This window comes from Bos taurus, chromosome 3 (assembly GCF_002263795.3).
Source record: "Bos taurus isolate L1 Dominette 01449 registration number 42190680 breed Hereford chromosome 3, ARS-UCD2.0, whole genome shotgun sequence".
NCBI lineage: Eukaryota > Metazoa > Chordata > Mammalia > Artiodactyla > Bovidae > Bos > Bos taurus.
Window position 1 is genome coordinate 106,144,363 of NC_037330.1, and position 6,629 is coordinate 106,150,991.

Here is a 6,629-nt window from a genome sequence, read left to right on the forward strand (position 1 = left end):
AGCGACTCAAGCACACAAAGGCTCAGTGGTCTTTAACTGCCAGAGATAGACTCTGAGACACATAAGATAAGCTAAAACAACTCTGGGGTGACTCTGGGAGGAGTTATGCTCACAAGCAGCACACAGGCCCACCACACAACTTCGCCAGGAAATTTTTATCCCTGCCAAATTCAAGTTAAAATGGGAAATAGAAGTACTCAAAAGCAAAGCAAAGGGCATCAGAAAGTCAACCTCTGACTAACACCCTAGCCAGATTCATAAGGAGCTCATACTTGCAAATACCTAATTAATTGGAGAAATTATACTTTAATTGGAGAAATTATACTGAAGGAAATCTTACCCTAAAAACTGAGGGGGTCCTTATTTTGTATGCAAAGTTAAAAACTGACTTAGTAAAACTTTAAACAAAGGGAAACTCACATTTCCCTGTGTCTTGGAGTTGTAAACGTTTCTACCTGATATTCCTAGGTTGTTCTGTGTTCCTGGGTTAGTTTGCTTGTGTTTGCCCTATTTCTTGTTGTTCAGTCACTCAGTCATGTGTGACTCTTTGCGATCCCATGGGCCACAGCACACCAGGTTTCCCTGTCCTTCACTATCTCCAGGAGTTTGCTCAAACTCATGTCCATTAAATCGATGATGCCATCCAACCATTTCATCCCCTGTCATTCCCTTCTCCTGCCTTCAATCCTTCCCGGCACCAGGGTCTTTTCAAATGAGTTGGCTCTTCACATCAGGTGACCAAAGTATTGGAGCTTCAGCTTTAACACCGGTCCTTCCAATGAATATTCAGGGTTGATTTCATGTAGAATTGACTGGTTTGATCTCCTGGCAGTCCAAGGAACTCTCAAGAATCTTCTCCAGCACCACAGTTCAAAAGCATTAATTCTTTGGCGCTCAGCCTTCTTTGGAGAAGGCAATGGCACCCCACTCCAGTACTCTTGCTTGGAAAATCCATGGACGGAGGAGCCTGGTAGGCTGCAGTCCATGGGGTTGCTAAGAGTCGGACACGACTGAACGGCTTCACTTTCACTTTTCACTTTCATGCATTGGGGAAGGAAATGGCAACCCACTCCAGTGTTCTTGCCTGGAGAATCCCAGGGACGGCGGAGCCTGGTGGGCTGCCGTCTATGGGGTCGCACAGAGTCGGACACAACTGAAGCGACTTAGCAGCAGCAGCAGCAGCCTTCTTTATGATCCAAGTCTCACATCCATACATGACTACTGGAAAAACCATAGTTTTGACTAGACGGACATTTGTCTCTGCTTTTTAATATGCTGTCTAGGTTTGTCAAAGCTTAAGAAGCAAGTGTCTTTTAATTTCACAGCTGCAGTCACCATCAGCAGTGATTTTTGGAGCCCAAGGAAATAAAGTCTGTCACTGTTTCCATTGTTTCCCCTTCTATTTGCCATGAAGTGATGAGACCAGCAGAGAAGGCAATGGCAACCCACTCCAGTACTCTTGCCTGGAAAGTCCCATGGACAGAGGGGCCTGGTGGGCTGCAGTCCATGGGGTCGCTAGGAGTCGGACATGACTGAGCGACTTCACTTTATTTTTTCACTTTCATGCATTGGAGAAGGAAATGGCAACCCACTCCAGTGTTCTTGCCTGGAGAATCCCAGGGACGGAGGAGCCTGGTGGGCTGCCATCTATGGGGTTGCACAGAGTCAGACACGACTGAAGCGACTGAGCAGCAGCAGCAGCAGATGAGACCGGATGGCATGATCTTAGTTTTTGAATGTTGAATTTTAAGCCAACTTTTTCACTCTCCTCTTTCACCTACATCAAGAGGCTCTTTATGTTCCTCTTCACTTTTTGCCAGTAGGGTGGTGTCATCTGCATATCTGAGATTACTATTTCTTCTGGGAAACTTCATTCCAGCTTGAACTTTATCCATCCTGGCATTTTCCATGATGTACTCTGCATAGAAGTTAAATAAGCACAGTGACAACATACAGCCTTGATGTTATGAAAACTAAAGGTATACAAATTGGTGGCAGAATTTAGATAAAGGTATATAAAATTGGTATATTTATGTGGCATTTATATATGAAGGCTTCCCTTGTGGCTCAGCTGGTAAAGAATCCACCTGCAATGTGGCAGACCTGGGTTCGACCCCTGGGTTGGGAAGATCCCCTGCATAAGCAAAAGGCTACCCACTCCAGTAACCTGGAGCGACTTAGCAGCAGCAGCAGCAGATGAGACCGGATGGCATGATCTTAGTTTTTGAATGTTGAATTTTAAGCCAACTTTTTCACTCTCCTCTTTCACCTACATCAAGAGGCTCTTTATGTTCCTCTTCACTTTTTGCCAGTAGGGTGGTGTCATCTGCATATCTGAGATTACTATTTCTTCTGGGAAACTTCATTCCAGCTTGAACTTTATATTTGAACCAGAATTTAGATAAAGGTATATAAAATTGGTATATTTAGGTGGCATTTATATATGAAGGCTTCCCTTGTGGCTCAGCTGGTAAAGAATCCACCTGCAGTGTGGCAGACCTGGGTTCGACCCCTGGGTTGGGAAGATCCCCTGCATAAGGAAAAGGCTACCCACTCCAGTAACCTGGCCTGGAAAATTCTATGGGCTGTATAGTCCATGGGATCGTGAAGAGTTGGACACGACTGAACGACTCTCACTTTCACTTACTTTGTATATGATGGTCATAGCTCTTATTTACTTTTATTGTGGGATAGACAAGGCATATAGATTGCCACTAAAGAAGTATTAACTAAATGTACTGAGGAAACCAATAGAGTTACAAAATAAGTAAAAGTGGGAACTAACATGCAAGGGCTACAAAAATAAAAATAGTGATTTTGCTTTGGTTTAATTCATAAACACAGAAAGGTATTTTGCTGAATGCCTTCTACAAACCTTTGAAGACATGATAAATTAAACTCTAAAGTTGGAAAACTAAGCAACTGTCTTTGTCCTGCAAATGTCCAAGAACCAGAATATGCATACAGGCCACAAGGACCTGACACTGAGGCCAGTTAAGCAGGCAAGAACTAAAACCAGAGGGAAAAAGTGACAATTTTAAGTTCAAACCATTGAGACTGTTCCCTCGGCCAAACCTTACAGATAGCAAGCCTTTATCATTTGAGCAAGCAACTTTTGTGTATTCCAACTGTTTGTTACCTAGTATGTTTATATTGGTAATCCTGATTCTTAGCCAAAGCTTTTAAATGAAGCCATGAGATCCCTAGTTTGCCTATTTATGTCTGTGTACACATTATACATATAAGATATCTCTACTTTTAAAAAGTATTATTAGAACTGGATTTATAAAGAGCTGTATTTAATTTTAATAAAAAGAACTTGCATTTAGAAGAAACTGACCAAGATGACTTTCAGGTTCATGTTAACTAGGAAATATTCAATAGTAAGTTGACACCTGATATTAATGTTTAAGTTTGTCGATCTAGTTAATATAGGCATGTCATTAACAGTCATCGAAATTGAGTATAATACTGTATCATACCTATGTTTAATAAATAAGACCTTACTAGATCTCTTGATGTAACTTTAAGATAAATCTAAATGAGATAAGGACTCTAGGGTAAATTCTTTTTATATTTTAGAACTATTTAAAAATAATCTTTCCAACAAAAATAAAAGAAAAAACAAACAAAAAAATGATCTTTCCAGATACCTGGTAACTTAAAATTCTAGAGCTATGCCAATTTAAGCTAAGTGATGAAAATTTATTGAATAGCTAAAAGATCCTGAGATATCAGTTGTTCTCTATAAGAACACAAATGTTTTTAGAAATTATCACCGGTGTTTATGCTCACCAATCTATAGAATGCCAAGGTAAGACAGTTCATACTTACTTACTTCTTAGTTTTACTAAAATCAAAGTTTTAAAAGTCAAGGATTCTCAGTTCTAATGAGGTGAATGAAACTGGAGCCTATTATACAGAGTGAAGTAAGTCAGAAAGAAAAAGACCAATACAGTATATTAATGCATATATATGGAATTTAGAAAGATGGTAACGATGACCCTATATGCCAGACAGCAAAAGAGACACATATATAAAGAACAGACTTTTGGACTCTGTGGGAGAAGGCGAGGGTGGCATAATTTGAGAGAATAGCATTGAAACATGTATATTATCATATGTGAAATAGTTCACCAGTCCAGGTCTGATGCATGAGACAGGTTGCTCAGGGCCAGTGCACTGGGATGACCCTGAGGGATGGGATGAGGAGGAAGGTGGGAGGGGTGTTCAGGACGGGGAACACATGTACACCCATGGCTGATTCATGTCAATGTATGGCAAAAACCACTACAATATTGTAAAGTAATTAGCCTCCAATTAAAATAAATTAATTAATAAAAAAAAGTCAAGGTTTCTAATTTACCACTAGCACCACCTGGGCCTTCCCAGGTGGTAAAGAACCTCCCGACCAATGCAAGAGACATAACAGACTAGGTTTGATCCCTGGGTCAGGAAGATCCCTTGGAGGAGGAAACGGCAACCCGTTTCAGTATTCTTGCCTGGAGAATCCCATGGACAGAAGAGCCTTGCAGGCTACAGTCCATAGGGTCACAAAGAGTCAGACAGGAATGAAGTGACTTAGCACAGCACAGCACAAAATTTGAGGGTTCTGATTTAAGCAGGTAATTAAAGCTATTAGGAACAATACAGTACTACAATAATACAAACTTTTCAATATACAGTAAGAAATAGAATGTATGTTTCCAATTAAAAAAAGGCATGAGAAATGGAATTACACTTTGGGGAGGAAAAAGAAAGAACGAGCTGGTTGATTTTATTTAGATGGAAAATGAGAGACTGGATACAGAAGTGATGAGAGACTGTGGAAAGAAATCCTGAGGAAAAAGATTTGTACACAGTCAGGATTGACTGAGTTTGAATTGAAGTTAACTAAAGCAATGAATGGACTTTGTTAAGTGAGTTAGTGCAGGACGGGAATTTAATTTCTATTAAAAGTGCTTCTTTTTGACTACAAATTGTGTGAGTTTCTGTGCCCTTAAGTGGTCTATATTTGTTTTCCTTTAATTGTTTTATTATTTTGGTTGAATAAGTATTCTTTCAGTGACCTATGATCCTGTATTTTAAAACCTTTTTGATATATCTAACAAACTTCCCAAATATCAAAATCTAACTAAGCTTGTCAGCCTCCAGCTGACTCTGGGATGGATGCTTTGGGGAAAAAAAAAATGTGTAAGACAAGTCAGAGACACCTCAGAGACAAATGTTAAACGAAGTTTATTTGGTATTTCTAATTGAAAAATATTGTCAAGTGACTAAAAGTGAACTTTAGGTTATAATGTATGGATAAATATCATTAATACAGATACTCCAAAATTTATGTGAAATCCCTAACATCTATATGTCCTCATATAATGTTATCAGTCATAATTCTAGAGATTATACAAGTGTCATATGTTGCAGAAATATCCAAGTTTCCTAATTGCATTGTACTCAAATCTTATACCATGCTATTTTAAGTTTTGTCCTTTATAGATTATCATAATTTTATACTGCTTTTACAAAATGAAGATTTTCAAGAAGACTCATAAAAAGAACTTTTAAACAATGGTGTTTCTGATAGCCTTAATGCCACTGAACTGGATAACAAAACGACAGACTCTAATGGAAACCTGATTACTTCAGGCAGATCAGCAGGAATCAGTTACATGAGACTGAATGAATGGATAAATATGATTTATAACTTTGACTTTACAAAATATGCTAACTTAAATCTGTTTCCCAGGTAACCTTTTTTCTCTTATACTGTGATCTACAACAGGTTGATAAAAAATGCCTTGTAAATGGGGATGAGATATTTGTCTTTTTCTCTCTGCCTGATCCTGCCAAGATTTGGCTCTCCACCTGGCTTCCTATAAACCTGATGGTAATTACAACTGGATTACAACTAGTTACAATAATCATTGCTTTAATTTGCTTCTTATTTCCAAATTGTTTGTGCTTTTGTCTGTTACACTATGACTTTGTCAAGGTTACTAGCTACATTACTTATGTCTATTTTAAAAGATTGCTGTCTCACAGCATGCAGCCAGGCCTCCAACAAATGTAGTGGTGACTAGATGACAAAGCAATTGATCAAAAATATATTGTTCTGTATGCCATCAATAATTGTAATAGTATAATTCTAGGTGTGGGAAGAAGCAACAAAGGAAATCCTAATAGGTTAAATCCTTGATCCTAATAAATTAGAAGATAGAGGGCCTAGAGAATATTTTATTATTTATCAAAGAGCCTAATCTGAAAATGCCAAAGAATGCTCAGACTACCGCACAATTGCACTCATCTCACACACTACCAAAGTAATGCTCAAAATTCTCCAGGCCAGGCTTCAACAGTACATGAACCATGAACTTCCAGATGTTTAAGCTGGTTTTAGAAAATGCAGAGAAACCAGAGATCAAATTGCCAACATCCACTGGATCATCGAAAAAGCAAGACAGCTCCAGAAAAACATCTATTTCTGCTTAATTGACTATGCCAAAGCCTTTGACTGTGTGGATCACCATAAACTGGAAAATTCTTAAAGAGATGGAAATACCAGACCACCTGACCTGCCTCTTGAGAAATATGTGTGCAGATCAGGAAGCAACAGTTAGAACTGGACATAG